This window comes from Leopardus geoffroyi, chromosome E2, assembly GCF_018350155.1.
Source record: "Leopardus geoffroyi isolate Oge1 chromosome E2, O.geoffroyi_Oge1_pat1.0, whole genome shotgun sequence".
In the NCBI taxonomy this organism is placed as follows: Eukaryota; Metazoa; Chordata; class Mammalia; order Carnivora; family Felidae; genus Leopardus; species Leopardus geoffroyi.
In genome coordinates, this window is record NC_059335.1 from 11,458,751 (window position 1) to 11,477,476 (window position 18,726).

At 45.8% G+C, this 18,726-nt stretch overlaps 2 long non-coding RNA genes across 4 annotated transcripts; one reads left to right on the forward strand and one right to left on the reverse strand.

Annotated features, from left to right (window-relative positions):
* The first annotated feature begins 5,418 nt into the window (after positions 1 to 5,418).
* LOC123578376 lies at positions 5,419 to 6,262 on the forward strand. The gene is made up of 2 exons (XR_006702342.1): positions 5,419 to 5,554; positions 5,887 to 6,262. It is a non-coding gene; the product is annotated as an uncharacterized LOC123578376 (long non-coding RNA).
* Positions 6,263 to 13,544: 7,282 nt separating this feature from the next.
* LOC123578377 lies at positions 13,545 to 15,786 on the reverse strand. Of its 3 annotated transcripts, none has more exons than XR_006702344.1 (3): positions 15,567 to 15,786; positions 14,174 to 14,388; positions 13,545 to 14,067 (listed from the first exon to the last, which is right to left on the reverse strand). It is a non-coding gene; the product is annotated as an uncharacterized LOC123578377 (long non-coding RNA). The 3 variants fall into 3 exon arrangements; XR_006702345.1 differs by lacking the exon at positions 15,567 to 15,786 and adding an exon at positions 14,483 to 14,516; XR_006702343.1 differs by lacking the exon at positions 15,567 to 15,786 and having other exon boundaries at positions 14,174 to 14,466.
* Positions 15,787 to 18,726: the final 2,940 nt, after the last annotated feature.

Genomic DNA, 18,726 nt, shown 5'->3' on the forward strand with positions numbered 1-18,726 from the left:
GTGAGTTCGAGCCCCACATCGGGCTCTGTGCTGACAGCTCAGAGCCTGGAGCCTGCTTCGGATTCTGTCTCTCTCTCTCTCTCTCTCTCTCTCTGCTCCTCCCTTGCTCACACTCTGTCTCTCTCTCTCAAAAACAAATAAACATTAACAATTTTTTTAAAAATATTAAGTAACCTCTACAACCAACACGGGTCTTGAATTCACAACCTTGAGATCAGGATCCTCGGACTGAGCCAACTAGGTGCCCCTAAACTTCCTCAACTTAATAAAAGTCATCTACAAAGGTCTCCACTAACATTTTACCTACTGGCGAAAGACTGATCACTCTCTCTCTGGGGTCAGGAATAGGATAAGAGCGTCTACTGGCACACTTTTATTAAATATCGTAACAGATCCTGGGGCGGCTGGGTGGCTCAGTCGGTTAAGCCGCCGACTTCGGCTCAGGTCATGATCTCGCGGTTCGTGAGTTCAAGCCCCGCGTCGGGCTCTGTGCTGACAGCTCAGAGCCTGGAGCCTGTTTCAGATTCTGTGTCTCCCTCTCTCTCACCCTCCCCCGTTCATGCGCTGTCTCTCTCTGTCTCAAAAATAAATAAACGTTAAAAAAAAAAAAAATTTTTTTTTTTTTTTTTTTAAATATTGTAACAGATCCTGACCAGGGCAATAAGGCAGGAAAAAGGAAATAAAAGGGAACAGATTGGAGAAGAAGTAAAATTCCATTTGTGGATGACATGATTATGTAGATAGAAAATCCTAAGTGTTTTAGCAAAAAACAGAAAAAAAAAAAAAACAACACACAAAAAAACCAACCCAGCATTAATAATTGATTTTAACAAGGTTGCAACATACAAGGTAAACATAATAAATTAATTGTAGTTGTAGATGCTGCTTTTTTTTAAATAATTTTTTTTTAACGTTTATTTATTTTTGAGACAGAGATAGAGGATGAAACGGGGGAGGGGCAGAGAGAGAGGGAGACACAGAATCGGAAGCAGGCTCCAGGCTCTGAGCCGTCAGCACAGAGCCCGATGCGGGGCTTAAACTCACAGGCCGGGAGATCATGACCTGAGCTGAAGTCGGACCCTCAACCGACGGAGCCACCCAGGCACCCCCCCCAAAAACATCCAACTTTCAAATGAGTAAAAGCCTTGACTGACACTTCCAAAAAGAAAATGTATGAATGGCCAACAAACACACAGAGATATTCAACATCTACATACAATTACCAGAGAAATTCCAATTAATACCACAAAGAGATATCAGTACACAATTTCTAGGAAGGCTAAAATTTTGCACGACTCTCAAAAACAGACATTGGGAAAAGCGTGGAGTAGCTGGAACGCTCACATATTATTGAAGGGAATGTAAAATCGTACCTCACTCTGGAAAACAGGTTGGCAGTTTCTTGTGAAGTTGAACATACGTTTACGTGATACCTCAGAAATTCCTCTTGGGCATCTACCCAAGAGAAATGCAAGCATATGTCTACAAAAAGGCTTTACACAAATGTTCATGGAAGATTTACTCATAATATCCAAAGAACTGGAAATAATCCAAACGTTTATTAATAGGGAAATAGAAAGAAATCACCGTATTGTCATTTACTGGATGTCACTCATCAATAAAAAGGAATAGCTTACAACATTGGTGAATCCAAAACCGTGACATTGAAAGAGAGAAGCCAGACCTGGAAGTGCACAAGAAAATGCCATTTTCATTTATACGAAATTCTAGTCTATGCAAAGCTCGTCCATCAACGTAAACCAGATCTGTGATCGCCTGGAGGAGTTAGGGAAGATTGTCTGGAAAGAAGAACAAAAAGGACTTCTTGGAACAATAAAAATGTAGTATTCCTTGATTAGCATGGGGATCATACAAATGTATACAGTTTTCAGAACTCAATGAACCATATGTGTGTCATGTGAGCATTTTATTATCTGTAAATTATACGTCTACAATGTTGATTTTTTTTAATTTAAAAACATTTTTTAAGTTTATTTTGAGAGAGAGCAAGGTGGGGGGAGGGGCAGGGAGAGGGATTGAGAGAGAGAGAGAGAGAGAGAGAGACAGAAACCCAAGGAGGCTCCACACTGTCAGCCCAGAGCCCGATGCAGGGCTCGATCTCATGAACCGTGAGATCATGACCTGAGCCCAAATCCACAGCTGGACACTTAACTGACGGAGCCACCCCAGCTCCCCCGTGCCGAAGCAAATTTTTTAAAAAGCAATTTTTGAGAAATTCCCAAAATAAATGGAAAGCATTAACTCACAGATTAAAGAATCTCAGTGAGTCCCAAACACTATGACAACCAAAGGGGAGAAAACATTTTGGTAGAACTCCTGAATCCAAAGAAAACCAAAATACCAGGAAGCCTCCAGAAAGAAAAAGTGACAAACGACTCTCAAGAGGAAAAGAAGAGGGTCTAAACGGTCCACAGAAACTATGTAGCAGTGTTAGTTTCTCAGGGCACCCAGAACAAAGTAGGCAGAGTGAAATGAGAATTTACTGTCTCACTTCTGAAGGCTACAAAGTCTGAAATCAAGGTGTCCCCGGGGCCCTGCTCTCTGACGGCAGAGAGAGAATCCTTTCTTGCCTCCTTCCAGCTCCCAACGGCTCCCTGTGTCCCTCACTTCACATGGCCGTTTTTCTTTCTCTCTCTCTCTTTTTGTAAAGTTTTTAATTTTATTATTTTTGAGAGAGAGCACGCGCGAGCATGTAAGGGGCAGGAAGAGAGGGGGACAGAGAGGATCCGAAGGAGGGTCTGTGCTGATGCGGGGCTCGAACTCACGAACCACGGTATCATGACCTGGGCCGACGTTGGACGTTCAACCGACTGAGCCACCCAGGAGCCCCATATGGCCATTTTCTTATAAGAACAGCAGTCATATATTTTAGAGGTACCCTGTATTCCAGTATGACCTCATATTTTTTTTTTTTTTAAAGCTGAGTATGGAGCCTGATGCGGGACTCAGTCTCACAACTGTGAGATCGTGACCTGAGCCGACATCAACAGTCAGATGCTTAACTGACTGCGCCACCCAGCCGCCCCCAGTATGACGTCATCTTAACTAGTTACATCTGCAACACTATTTTCCAATAAGGTCACATTCTAAGGTCCTGGGGATTAGACTTCAACCTATCTTTTTGGGGGGCTACAATTCAATCCAGAACAGATGTCAAAAGACAATGGAATAAAATGTTTAAAGCACCGAAAGGAAAAAGAAATTGTTATCCCAGGGGCGTCTGGATGGCACAGTCAGATAAGTCCGACTCTTGATCTTGGCTCAGGTCATGGTCTCACAGTTTGTGAGTTCAAGCCCCGCATCAGGCTCTGTGCTGATGGTGCAGAGCCTGCTTGGGATTCTGTCTCTTCTTCTCTCTGGATCTCCCCTGCTTATGCTCTCTCTCTCTCTCTCTCTCTCTCTCTCAAAATAAATAAATAAACTTAAAAGAAAAGAAATTATTACCCTAGAATTCTATACCAGTGGTAACAGCCTTTAGAAATGAAAGTGAACGATAAGTTGGATTTCATTAAAATTAAAAAGCTTTGTGCATCAAAGAATAGCATAAAGAAAGTGAAAAGACAACTCACAGAATGCAAGAAAATATTTGCACATCACAGATCTGGTGAGAAACTTGTACCTACAACATATAAACAGCTCTTACAATTCAATAATGAAAAGATGACCCGATGTAAAAATGGACCAAGGATCTGAGTAGACATTTCTGAAAAAGCACATACAAGTGTCCAATCAGCGCATGATAATATGCTCAAAATCATGAGTCACTAGGACAATGCAAGTCAAAACCACAATGAGATACCACTTCAGCCCCCTACGAAGGCTATAATTTTTTTTTAAGTAGGTTCCACACTCACTGTGGGGCTTGAACTCATAACCCTGAGATCAAGGGTCACATGCTCCACTCAAGGGTCACATGCTCCACTCACTGAGCCAGCCATGTGCCCCAGGATGACTGCAATTAAAAGGACAGACAGTAACAAGTGTTGGCAAGGATGTGGAGAATTCTGAGTTATCATACAGATGAGCCACTCGTGAGTTCCTAAGCCACAACAAGTGAGAGACAGTAAATGATTACTCTTGTTTTAAGCCTATAAACTTTGGGGGTGATTTGTTACACAGCAGTAGATGACTAACGCAGTAATCTCAAACACCATATCCCTGAATATATTACATGCAAATGAAAATAAACACTCCAATTAAAGGAAAACATTGTCAGACTGGAAGAAAAACAAGATCCCGTTATACACTTTTTACCTAAAAAAATTTTTTTTATCAAATAATCTCTATGCCCACCATGGGGCACAGAGCTCATGACCTCGAGATCAAGAATTGCACACTCCACCACTGAGCCAGCCAGATGCATCTATACTTTTTACCTTAAATATAAAAATCACAGATGGATTGTTTTTAACGTTTATTTACTTTTGAGAGAGAGAGAGAAAGCAAGTGGGGGGGGGATGCAGAGAGAGGGAGAGAGAGAGAATCCCAAGCAGGCTGTGCACTCTGAGGCAGAGCCCAATGCGGGGCTCAAACTCACCAACAGTGAGATCATGACGTGCGCTGAAACCAAGAGTTGGATGCTCAACCAACTGAGCCACCCAGGTGCCCGTGGATTTAGAGTAAAAGAAAGGGAGCGGGCTCCTGGGTGGCTTCGTTGGTTAAACGTCTGACTCTTTATTTTAGCTCCAGTCACGATCTCACAGTTTTGTGTCATTGAGCCCCTCCCTGACAGCACTAACAGCACTTGGGATTCTCTCTCTCCCCTTCTCTCTGCCTCTCACCTGCTTGTGCATGCATGCTCTCTCTCTCAAATAAATAAAACATTTAAAAAAAATAGGAAGGGAGAATATGTACAAAGCAAATACCAAGTAAAAGAAGGAAAAGTGGCATGGTCATACTAATATCAGACAAAGTAGACTTTAGATAGAAGTATTATAAGAGTTAAGAGGGACATTTCATAATTTAAAATGAGTTAATTAGGAACCCATAATAATCTTAAACTTGTATGCACCGAATAACATATCTTCAAAAGTATAAAGCAAAAGTTGACAGAAAGGGACAGGTAGACACATTTACAATCATACTTGGGCATTTTAACATGCTTCATGTAGTAACGGACAGGAGAAGCAAAAAAAAAGGGGGGGGGTACCTGGCTGGCTCAGTTGGTAGAGCACGTGACTCTTAATCTTGGGGTCATCAGTTCAAGTCCCACACTAGGCATGGAGCCTACTTTTTTTAAAAAAAAGTCAGAAAATGTATAGATTTGAACAATGCAATTAATCGACTTGAACTGACACATTATAGAACACTACATCCAGTAACTGCAGCATATACGTTTTTTTCAAGTGTATATGGCCCTTTAAACGTAGCTTCTGGTTTCCAGTTTCAGACGTAAGGAACCGTGGAGGTCACCACTCCATCTTAACAAGTGAAAACCCGAGCAGACGAAAAACTCAACAACTCTACTAGGAGCCTTAAGAGAGGTGAGGACCCAGGGCAAACCCCTGCCCCCCAGGACCGGAGAGACTGACAGGTGAATATGGAAAATAACAACTTACCGGGGACAGACGCGTGGGCAGAAATGGCTGTGGGAAGCAGGGCCAGGCGGGAACATCAGAACTGTAACTGATGAGTCGCTGGAGGCTCAGTGTGCACAATTCTGAGAGTTAAAAACTCCAGGGGGACCCATTCACTGGAAAGGCCCCACAATTTTGTGAGATTTATGTCTAGGAGCTCAAGCTGGTTCCCAGAGTTAATATTGGTGGGGGCGGGGGGAGTCTCCTTGGGCTTCTGGCAGGAAGTGGAGAAAAAGAACCATTTGGAAATTCATCACAGCACTCTTTTTTTTTTTTTTTTTTTTAACAGGGCTCACCCCCCCCCCCCCCCCAAGGAGAAACTAGTTAACCAGAACCTAAGTCACCTGCGGGGAGAGAACTATCCAACTGCAGCCGCCTCTAGCCGTCCTCCCCCACGTGAGAGGGAGAGAAAAACTAACAGCACGCGTGAAGTTCACAGTCTAGAGGCTCGGGCTCGCTAATCACAGGACTCGAACGCTTCCTCTCCCCCCAACACCTCTTTTTGGATTTTTTTTTCCCCCTAGGCTTTCCATCTCTCTGCTGACTCTGCCCATCTGTTCTTACATCCATGTCTACTTGATCCGTGACGTCCGTCCCTTAGCATATGAATCATCGTTGTCTTAAATTCCTGGTCTGATCATTCCAACATCCCTGCCATGTCTGCATCTGAGGCTCGCTCTGTCTCTTCAAATTGTAAATTTTTTTTTTTTTGCCTTTTGGTATGCCTTGTAAGTTTTTCTTGATAGCCAGCCAGCCAGGATGGGCTGGGAAAAGGAGCTAAATGGGTCTTTAGACATATATGTGTTCCCAGTAGATCTACCTGTATTAATTTCAGACAGAGCAGACTTCCAAACAAGGAAAGTTACTAGGGATAAAGAAGGGCACTACAGGGGCGGCTGGGTGGTTCAGCGGGTTAAGCATCCGACTAATTTCGGCTCGGGTCATGATCTCTCGGCTCATGGGTTCGAGCCCCGCACCGGGCTCTGCACTGTGGAGCCTGCTTCTGATTATGTCTCCGTCCCTCTCTCTGCCTATCTCTGGCTTGCGTTCTGTCTCTCTCTCTCTCTCTCAAAAATAAACAAACATTAGGGGCGCCTGGGTGGCGCAGTCGGTTAAGCGTCCGACTTCAGCCAGGTCGATCTCGCAGTCCGTGAGTTCGAGCCCCGCATCAGGCTCTGGGCTGATGGCTCAGACCCTGGAGCCTGTTTCCGATTCTGTGTCTCCCTCTCTCTCTGCCCCTCCCCCGTTCATGCTCTGTCTCTCTCTGTCCCAAAAATAAATAAACGTTGAAAAAAAAAATTAAAAAAAAAAATAAATAAACAAACATTAAAAAAAAAAAAAAAAGGAGGAAGAAGGGCATCGCATACAGCCCACTTACCAAAGTACACGATATTCTGGGTCATAAATCAAACTTTAACATTTTATTAATTTTTTTTTTTTCTTACAGCGTGCTGGGGAGGGGCGGAGAGAGAGAATTCCATGCTGTCGGCGCAAGCCTGACTCGGGGCTCAATCTCATGAATCGCGAGCTGAGATCAAGAGTCAGACGCTTAACTGACAGAGCCACCCAGGTGCCCCAAGCCTTTACAATGTTTAAGAGACAAGGGACACCTGGCTGGCTCAGTTGGTAGGTAGAGCACGCGATACTTGATCTCCGGAGTCGTGAGTTCAAGCCCCAAGTTGGGTGTAGCGATTCCTTAAAAATGAAATCTTAAAAAAATTTCAAGGGATGAAAATTATAGCGAACACATTATCCAGTCACTTTTTAAACGTTTTAAATTTTAATTCCAGTGTAGTTAACACACAGCGTTATAGTCATTTCAGCTGTACAAGACAGTGAGTCAGCAATTACCATATATCACTCTGTGCTCATCCTGATAAGTGTACTCTCGATCCCCTCCACCTGTTTCGCTCATCCCCCACCCACCTCCCCTCTGGTAGCCACCAGTTTATCTCTATAGAGGAGTCTGTTTTTTGGTCGGTTTCTTTTTTCCTGTGTTTTGTTTCTGAAATTCCACATGAGTGAAGCCATATGGTATTTGTCTTTCTCTCACTGGCATATTTTGCTTAACATTATACTCTCTAGATCCATCCACGTTGTTGCAAATGGCAAGATTTCATTCTTTTTTTTATTTTTATTTTTATTTTTGGGACAGGGAGAGACAGAGCATGAACGGGGGAGGGGCAGAGAGAGAGGGAGACACAGAATCGGAAACAGGCTCCAGGCTCTGAGCCATCAGCCCAGAGCCTGATGCGGGGCTCGAACTCACGGACTGCGAGATCGTGACCTGGCTGAAGTCGGACGCTTAACCGACTGCGCCACCCAGGCGCCCCAAGATTTCATTCTTTTTATGGCTGAGTAATATTCCATTGTGTGTGTATGTATGTATGTGTGTATATATATATATGTATATATACATATATATACATATATATACACATATATACATATATGTATGTATATGTATATATGTATATATATACATATATATGTATATATATACGTATATACACACACATATATACACACATATATATGTATACATATGTATGTATATGTATATATATGTATATATATACATATATATACATGTATATGTATATATATGTATATATATACATATATACACACACACACATACACCACAGAGTAATATTCCATTGTGTGTGTGTGTATATATATCTATACATTGTGTGTGTATATATATATATATATACACAATGTGTGTGTGTGTGTGTATATATATATATATACATTGTGTGTGTATATATATATATACACATATATATACACACTCACTACATCTTTTTTTATCTATTCATCCATTGATGGACACTTGGGCTGCTTCCGGATCTTGGCTATTGTAGATAATGCTGCAATAAACATAGAGGTGCATGTATCCCTTCCAAATTAGTGTTTTCATATTCTTTGGGTAAGTACTCAGCGCAGTTGCTGGATCATAGGGTAGTTCTACTTTCTCAGGGTAGTTCTATTCTTAATGTTTATTTATTTTTGAGAGAGAGTCAGAGCACAAGTGGGGGAGGGGCAGAGAGAGAGGGAGACACAGAATCCAAAGCAGGCTCCAGGCTCCGAGCTGTCAGCACAGAGCGGGACATGGGGCTTGAACTCAACAAACCATGAGATCATGACCTGAGCCACAGTCGGACATTTAATTGTACAAGACTGAGCCATCCGGGCGCCCCTAAATTTTTTTAATGTTTATTTATTCTGGTGAGAGAGGGGGAGAGAGAGAGATAGAGAGTCAGTGGAGGAGGGACAGAGAGAGAGGAGAACAGAGGATCCGAAGCAGGCTCTGTGCTGACGGCAGAGAGCCTGATGCGGGCCTTGAACTCACCAACTCTGAAATCATGACCTGAGCTGAGGTCAGATACTTAACCAACTGAGCCAGCCAGGCGCCCCTTAAGCAGCATACTTCTAAATGGCTCATGAGTCAGAGAAGAAATAAAATGGGAATACGGAATCATTTTTAACTGAGTGATAGTAAACATGTAACACTTGCAAAACTTGTAGATGCCATAAACACTAGGTTTAGAGGGAAGTGTATATAGCTTTAATACATACATTAGAAAGTAAAATTCAAAAGCCAAATATCTAAGAAGGTAGAAAAAGAACAAAGTAAAAACAAAGTAGAAAATAAAGTACTATGGATAGGAGCAGAAATCAACCAAACAGAAAAAACACAACATAAAAACCAATAAGGCAAAGCTGTTTATTTATTTATTTATTTATTTATTTATTTATTTATTTATTTATTTAAAAAAAATTTTTTTTCAACGTTTATTTATTTTTGGGACAGAGAGAGACAGAGCATGAACGGGGGAGGGGCAGAGAGGGAGGGAGACCAGAACCGGAAACAGGCTCCAGGCTCTGAGCCATCAGCCCAGAGCCTGACGCGGGGCTCAAACTCACGGACCGCGAGATCGTGACCTGGCTGAAGTCGGACGCTTAACCGACTGCGCCACCCAGGCGCCCCAAAGCTGTTTATTTGAAAGGTGAGGGGCACCAGCCGCACCTGGGTGGCTCAGTTGGTTAAGCCTCCGACTCTTGATTTCGGCTCAGGTCGTGATCTCACAGTTTGTGGGATTGAGACCCGCATCGGGCTCTGCACTGACAGCGTGGAGCCTGCTTGGGATTCTCCCTCTGCCCCCCCCCCTTCTCTCTCTCTCCCTCTCCCTCTCTCAAAAACAAACAAATAAACAAACATCAAGAAGAAAAAGGTTAGGGACCCCTAGCTGGCTTCGGTAGGCCACGTGTCTCTTGACCTCAGGGTCGTGAGTTCAAACCCCACACTGGGCTCAGAGATTACTTACAAATAAGAAATCTTAGGGTGGCTGGGCGGCTCAATCAGTTAAGCATCTGGCTTCAGCTCAGGTCATGATCTCACAGTTCATGAGTTCGAGTCCTGGTTCTGGTGAGATCAAGCCCCACTTAGAGATCAAGCCCCTGCTTCTCTCTGCCTCTCCCTCCCTCTCTCTCTCTCTCTCTCTCTCTGCCCCTTGCTTACTTGCACCCTCTTTCTCTCTCCAAAATAAATACATAAATAATTAAAAATAAAAAGTCTTAAAAAAATTCAAAGGTTAATATAATCAACAAGTCTCTATTAAGGGCAATGAAAGGGGGGGGGGGGAAAAAGAGAAAACAGATTACCAATATCAAGAATCAAAATGAGACATCACTAAAGATCCCACAAGCATAAAAAAGGGTAATAAGAGGATATTAGGAACCACTTCCTGTCAGTGCATTTGAAAATTCGGATAAAAAAAAAAAAAAAAAAGAAAATTCGGATGAGGCAGATAAATTCTTTGAAAAACAAAACAACCACAGCTGACCCGGGGAGAAATAGGAAATCTGAACTCCTATCTATCAAAGAAACTTAACCCCGAATTAACTTTTCCGCAAAAATCCAGACCCAGATGATCTCACTGGTGAAATCTTCCAGACACCTGAGGAAGGAATACCACTGTCACAGAAGTTCTAGGGAATCGAGAACACCGGGCACACTTCTCTGGCAGTTTTTTTTTTTTTTTTAATGTTTATTAATTTTTGACAGAGAGAGAGAGAGAGAGAGAGAGAGACAGGGCATGAGTGGGGGAGGGGCAGAGAGAGGGAGACACAGAATCCCAAGCAGGCTCCCGGCTCCAAGCTGTCAGCACAGATCCTGACGCGGGGCTCAAGCTCATGGACCCGGGAGATCACGACCTGAGCCGAAGTTGGACGCTCAACCAACTGAGCCACCCAGGCGCCCCTCTGCTGGTTTTATACCTGTGTCAATTGGGCTGAGCTGCACCTACCTTCCTCAGAATCCCCTTTCTGCTTGGGGCGCCTGGGTGGCTCAGTCCGCTAAGTGTCTGACTTTGACTCAGGTCATGATCTCGCAGTGTGTGAGTTCAAGCCCCGTGTCCGGCTCTGTGCCGACAGCTCAGAGCCTGGAGCCTGCTTGGGATTCTGTGTCTCCCTCTCTCTGCCCCTCCCCCACTCATGCCCTGTCTCTCTCTCTCTCTCTCTGTCAAAAATTAATAAACATTAAAAAAAAAAAAATCCTTTTCCCCTTGTAGTTCAAGGTTAGAGCTGGCCACAGAGGAAACTGCATGAAAAGTCAAAGGAAGAAATGAAGTTTGGTCATCGCTTCTGGGTGGTGGTTCTACTTGGAAGTGGCAAGAGGCAAACGTGAATGTGCCTGTGGGTTCGGCTTACCCTTGCTCTCTGCTGTCCTTGGGGGTGCGGAGGGGGGGTCTGGGGGCACAGCGCTTTGTAAACTTGTTTCCCTCACACTCTGTTCATCTCAACTTTCTGCCTTGCCTGACCAACAGTGACCCCAGGCCCCCACCAGGTGAAGAGGCCTTCCAGAAACTTCCAGAGACTTCCTCACCAGTCGATCCTTCGAGATCCCACTCTGGCAGCTGGCTAGGCCAGCTTCCCGGATTTTCGTGAAAGCTCTGCCTGGCCCACCAGCATCAGGGCTTCCGGAGCTCTGGTAACCTTCCACTGGTCCCTCAACTCCCCTCTCCGGACTTTCCTTCTTTTCCCACCGTCGTCCGCGATTGTGTTACAATCTTCTTCCCATAACAAACCCCTTATTCCACAAAATTCACAGTGTTTTTCAACCTCGAAACAACTCCATGCAATACATGATCCTGGATTGGAACGCAGACAGGGAAAAATGGGGCTAAAAGTGCCATTTCTGTGGCACTTGGCCACTTTTGAATATGGACTGTGTATTAAGTATAGTACATGGGGCGCCTGGGTGGCTCAGTCAGTTAAGTGTCTGACTCCGGGTCATGATCTCGCTGTTCGTGGGTTCAAGCCCTGCATTGGGCTCTGCACCTGCTTGGGATTCCCTCTCTCTCTGCCTCTCCCTTGCTCGTGCTTTCTCTCTCAAAAAAAAAAATTAATAAATAAACTTAAAAAAATAGTACATGTCGGGGCAGCTGAGTGACTCAGTAGACTGAGCATCCAATTGTTGATCTGAGCTCAGGTCTTCATCTCAGCGTCATGAGTTCAAACCCTGCACTGGACAAGTCTACATTAAAAAAAAAAAAAAAAAAGTACATGTCGGGGTGCCTGGCTGGCTGAGACAGTGGGGGCGGGCGACTCTTGATCTCAGGGTTGTAGGTTCAAGCCCTACAGGGGGCACAGAGATTACTTTAAAATAAAATCCTTAAAAAAATAGTACATGTCAATGATCCATTTCCCCAATTCCACCACTGCCTTGTTGTCTTTAGGACAATGTCTTTCTTCTTAGGAATTACTGGCTGTAGCTTTGGGAGGTGAAGGATCATGATGTCTCAACTTACTTTCAAACAGTCCGTCAATCATCATCGTCGTTGTCCTCGTCGTCACATACGCATGGAGAGACAGAAAGGCAAATTAAGCAAATAATAATGAGCAGTGACTCTAGATGAATAGTACACGGACGCTGTTCTCATCACTTCCGTAAGTGTAACAATCTTTGCTAATTTTACAGGTGGGAAATGCTACTTCAGAGAAGTTTCAAATGGCTTTTTTTTTTTTTTTTTTTTTTTTTTTTTTTTGAGAGAGAGAGAGAGACAGAGAGGTGGGGACAGCGGCAGAGGGAGAGAGAGAATCTTAAGCAGGTTCCACGCTCCGTGCGGAGCTTGATGTGGGGGTCGATCCCACAACTCTGGCATCATGAGCTGAGCCGAAATCGAGAATGGGATGCTCAACCTACTGAGCCACCCAGGCGCCCCTGCATTGTTTTTATTATGAGCAACGTTGAGCATCTTTTCATAGACTTAAAGACTGTTCGTATCTGTTTGTGGATCGTCTGTTCATTTCTTTTTCACATTTTAAAACATTGGGCTTTTGTTTTTTTCTTATATATTAAGGAGATGAACATTTTGTGTGTGATGTAAGTTGTAACTATTTCTCTGAGATACTTTCCTTATGGGGTCATATGTCCTTAACCAATTTCTAAATCTGCTTAAGTAGTTTTGTTTATAAATTTTATTTTACTGCCCTTGAATTTTCCCTAGCATTTTATTATACAGATTTCTAAACATGCAGAAGAATTAAAGGAAGTTTACCCTGGACACCCACATGTCTGCCACTTAGATTCTATTACTAACATTTTACCATTCTTGTCTTACTGTATTTCTTAAATTTTTTTAACATTTATTTATTATTGAGAGACAGAGGGAGACAGAGCATGAGCATAGGAGGGGCAGAGACAGGGAGAGACACAGAATCCAAAGCAGGCTCTTGGCTCTGAGCTGTCAGCACAGAGCTTGACGCGGGGCTCGAACTCACGGACCGAGAGATCATGACCTGAGCCGAAGTCGGCCGCTGAACCGTCCGAGCCACCCAGGCGCCTCTGTATGCATCCCTCTATCCATCCGCTAATTCATCTAACTTTTCAATGCATTTCAAAGTTGCAGACGTCAGTACACTTGGGGCGGGGGGCGGTCCTCCATTTTAAAAAGTATTTTTGCTGAGATATAATTCACATACCACGACATTCACCCCTTAAGCGTATGCAGTTCCCGAGTTTTCAAAATATTCACAAAATGTTTCAACCCATCACCGCTACAGTTTTAGACCTATGTATAATTTCATGTTTCTCCAAACGCCCATCTGGTTGTCTGAACACCACATCTTAAAAACCCCATCTTTCTGTCAGAGGCTGAGATGTCGCCAATTGTCGCTAAACGTCCAGGTCTGGGGTGGGGGTGGGGGGGCGGCGGGGGGAGGGTATCTAATTCTGTTCCATTGACCTGCTTGTCCCTCTTTTCCCACGTGTGGGACTTCTTTGCTAACAGCAGCCCCGGCTCTGGATGAGGGGGGAGGGGAGGTGCCAGGTGGCCACGCCTCTTCGAGGCCTTTTATCCAAGAACTTTGCTTTATATGAGCTCGTCCGTCCACCGAGCTGCAAACTTTGCTCCCAGCGACGCAGAGAAAACCACCTGGGCAGGAGGAGAGGCAGCAGGAAACCCTGGGAAAGAGTGGAACCAGGCATCAGGAACACCCCACCTTAGGGTCCCCACTCTCCTCTCTCCCCAGCCCAGAGTGGGGGCCCTCCCCTCCTCTGGACAACTCACCGTCGCTTCTGAGGACTCCTGGAGCTGGGCGAGGGAATGTCCCGTCCGGCTGTCTGCACGAAGGCACCTGCACGGTGTCGCTGAGGCACCCGGAGTTTTGGGAGGTGAGGCCCAGCGTGTCCAACACCTGCCGGGCCGTCCTCGGAATTCACCACGAGCAGCCCTTATTGCACGTGTCTGGTCATGTTCGTGTCGGCCTCAAAGGGGCTCGCTGTCTGCAGGAAGGAAGGGGGGGTAAAGAAAAGAACTCCCCTCCCGCCAGCCTAAGCAAGCTCCCAGACCCTCTCAGAATCCCAGAGTCCCACCTACCCGCGCCTCTGCGGCTGCGTCTCAAGGGCTCCCCTCGAGGCCACGCCCCGAGCGGGCGAGTCCGCGAGGGGCCACGCCCCAGGCCACGCCCCCGCGAGAACCCACTCCTTCAGAGCGAGGCCCCCCTGAGTCACCGCCCTCTTTCAGAAATGCGCTGCCCGGGCCTCTGAGCCTCTACTGTCCCTAGGCTGCTACCCCCCGCCAGAGCCCCCACCCCCGTTCTGAGCTGCCCGCTCTAGCTAGGCACCCGCATGGTGACCCCCTGAGGGGAGCACTCTGCGCCCACTACCACGGAGAAGCTTCCCGTAAAGGCCTGCCTTAGAAGGGGACGGAGGGTCCCAGCCCCAAGAGCCTTCCCTATGCAGACTCCTCCCGCCCGCTGTTGCTCAGTCCTTGATCCTTGATCGTAGAGCACCCGATGGCTCCAGAAGGCCCCCAGGCTCAGAGCCCAAGTCCTCACCTTAACCCCTGAATGTCTGCGTGTTCTAAGCCCTACCCCTGTTCCCATACACCCACTCTCCATTCCAGCTGGGGCGGTCTCACGCCTTGACCCCTAGCCCCCCCCCCCCCCCCTTTCTCTTAAAAAAAATCTGCCCTATTCACTGGACTGTGCCCCAGATGTCTGTCTGACCTATCAGCAGCCCCAGACGTCGGTGGCACTTTGCGCGCGCGCACGCGCGCGCGCGCGCGCACACACACACGACTTTGCACCATAACTTTCAATGCCAGAACAAAGGGTCGTAGCGGGGACTTCAGCATGACAGGACAGCCCTGGCCTAGGTCTGTGGGGTCTGAGTACATTGCTAACAATATGACAGAGGTTTCTGTCAATCACCGAAGACACGTTGGTGATGATGCCTTTGCCCCTGAAGGAGGAAGCCTTGAAAGGTGGTCATTGCCAATGGGGACGAGAGGGTCTAGGTGATCCCCCCGCTTCCACCCCGTAGCCCCGCCCTGATGTAGAGTCAGAGGGATGGGGAAGAGCTGGGAAGGTGGACGGGACAGCCGGGGAATGGAAGGGTTCCATTGGAAGCGGTTGGGTGGGGGAGGATCCAGAGTGGAAGAGAAAGAGACCAGCTCTTACCTGGTGACCATGTGGGGCGGGACAGTTCTAGTTATGTACATACAGAGAAGAGCTGGGAACCCCTGCATCTTTCTGTTTCCCAACCCGTCACCTGCCCCTCCTCCTCAAGTTCAGGCTCCTCTCCCTGCCTTCCCTGGGGGAATCTCCTCCACACCAGGTCCGGTGCTGGTGGATGCTAGCTGGGGATGCTGCAGAGTGGCCGGGGCCATACGCTGCCCTTAAACCCCATCCCTCCTGGCCCTGTCTCACCTGGACCACTGACATCACATTACAGGTCATAATATCCAAGAGTCTCTGGAGAAGAGCGTGGCACTAACTGGTCTTCCCTTCACTAGCCCTGCCACACTCCCATTTTCTTACTTCCTATCTTACTTTTCTTTTAGCATGGAACACTTTTTTGTTTGTTTGTTTGTTTAAAGCAGCAGCTGCTATGATTTAAAATGCACACACCCTTTGATCCATCAAAAACTGCGCTTCAGGAAATGTGTTGCTTTCCAAGATACACGCGTGGGGAAACGAATGCGTCCAAGGATGTTGGTTGCAACACTATTTGTAGTCTCACAGAACAGGAAACATCCTGAATGTTCATCAGCGGTAGAATGGCTCAAATAGATACAGTGTAGCCCATGGATGGGTCACTGTGCAGCAAGTACAAAGGGTGGGTCAGGTGTTCACTCCGCCTAGAACCATCCCTGAGATATATGCAGAGATGCATGCATACGGTAAAAGGCAGGTGCGTAACAGTAGGCTGCCTGCCCTCCAGATTTTATACATGTGTGTGTGTATATAATACACATGTAAACACATATAATGTATGTTTCCCATATATAATATGTAACAAGTAATATATATACCATTATAAATAATGTATATATACTTCCATATACATAGAGAAAAAAACACCTACTACATTTTTTTTAGTTTATTTATTTTTTGAGAGATAGAGAGAGTGAGCAGGGGAGGGATGCAGAGGGAAAGAGAGGGAGAGAGAGAATCCCAAGCAGGCTCCTCACTGCGCAAAGCCCAAGGTGGGGTTCAAACTCCCAAACCGTGAGATCATGACCCAAGCCGAAATCATGAGTGGGTCGCTTAACTGACTGAGCCACCCAGGTGCCCCATACCTACCGCGTTTTTAATTGGGGGTCACTTTGGGGTAATGAGACTAGAGAAAGGGAGATTTTCACCTTCATTTCATAAAATTCTCTGTCTGGATGCTTTGATCTGTACCTTTTTATGTAAGTATACCAGGGGCGCCTGGGTGGCTCAGTCGGTTGAGCGTCTGACTTTGGCTCAGGTCACGATCTCACGGCTCCGTGGGTTCAAGTCCCGCGTCGGGTTCTGTGCTGACAGCTCAGAGCCTGGAGCCTGCTTCTGATTCTGCGTCTCCCTCTCTCTCTGCCTCTCCCCCATTTGCACTCTGTCTCTCTCAAATAAATAAATGTTAAAAAAAAAAAACAGTATACCATACACACACCAAGGTGCACCAATCTTTAATGTAAAGCATGAGCCCAAATGATCAACGTCTCCCCATACGAAGAAACCAAGTAGTGACAATTTCCCAGATTCATCACCTCTTACGGTCATGCCCCGTGCCTCCCCTCTGGTTGACCACTGTCCTGACCTTGAACACGCTCTACAATAGTTTTGTCCAGTTCTGAACTTCATATAAGTGGACTCACACAGTACGTACACTTTTGTCTCTGGCTTCCTGTGTTAAACATGACGTTTCTAAGATGCGTCCGTGTTGGAGCTGGCAGACGTTCACTCCTGTCCTTTGCTATAATCTTCCACTGTGTGAACACAGCATGCTTTAGTTAATCTAACCAACTATCGATTGCCGTGCAAGTTGTGCCTGGTTTGGGGCTATCGCAAATAATCTATCTAGGAGCACTCTTTTTTTTTTTCCTAAATGTTTGTTTATTTTTGAGAGAGAGAGAGAACACGAGCGGGAGAGGGGCAGAGAGAGAGAGGGAGACGTAGAATCTCCAGCAGGCTCCATGCGGTCCGTGCAAAGCCTGACGTGGGGCTCGAACCCACGAACCAAACCGTGAGATCATGACCTCGGCTGGAGTCGGACCCTCAGCGGAATGAGCTACCCAGGAGCCCCCTACGAGAAATCTTGTGTCTTTCGGAGCCCATGTGCACTCAGACACAACCAGGAGCCAAATGGAGGGGTCAGAGTATGCAGACCCCCCCATCTTCCAAATGTATATGCCCACGAGCAAAGCTGAAGAATTCCCGTGGTTCCACAGCCCCAGTGCACTTTGTACCGTCAATAATTTTAGGGTGAACCATTTTAGTGGCTGTACGGTCGCATCTCGCTCTGGTTATAATTTGCAGTTCCCCAGGAAGAATAAGATTGGAAGTAAGATTGCGGTAAGAAGAAGGTTGAAAACATTTTTGCATGTTCACTGGCCACTTGGACTTCCTCTTTTGTAGAGTGCCTATTCAGATCTGGTTCCCATTTTTCAACTGGGTGGTTTACATTGTTTTTTTTTTTTTTAATTTTTTAAATGTTTATTAATTTTTAAGAGAGAGACAGAGTGTGAGGGGCAGAGAGAGAGAGAGGGAGACACAGAATCCGAAGCGGGCTCCAGGCTCTAAGCTGTCAGCACAGAGCCCTACATGGGGCTAGAACCCACGAACGGTGAGATCACGACCTGAGCCAAAGTCAGACGCTTAACCGACTGAGCCACCCAGCTGCCCAATAAAAACAAATCCTTTTTTTAATGGTCCATTATGGGTATTTAAATATAAATATGAAATCCACTGAATCGATTACTAAATTCTCCTGGGTTTTCTACACATATGATCTTGCCATCTGCGAATAATGACAATTGTATTTCTCGCTTTCCTTGGTCTCATAAGTTTGATTTACTTCTTTTAGTGTATTGCACTGGCTAGGACCTCCCATAAAATGGTCTAGAAGAGGTCACAGCAGAAATCCTTGTATTGTTCCCAATCTCACAGAAAAAGCGCTCAACACGTCACCTTTAGGGATGATGCTAGCTGCAGGTTTTTTGAAGATTGTTTATCAGATTAAGGCAGTTTCCTTCTATTCCTAGTTTGCTTCTTAAGAAATAATGAAGGCGGGGCGCCTGGCTGGCTCAGCCGGAAGAGAGTACAACTCTTGACCTCAGGGCAGAGAGTTTGAGCCCCA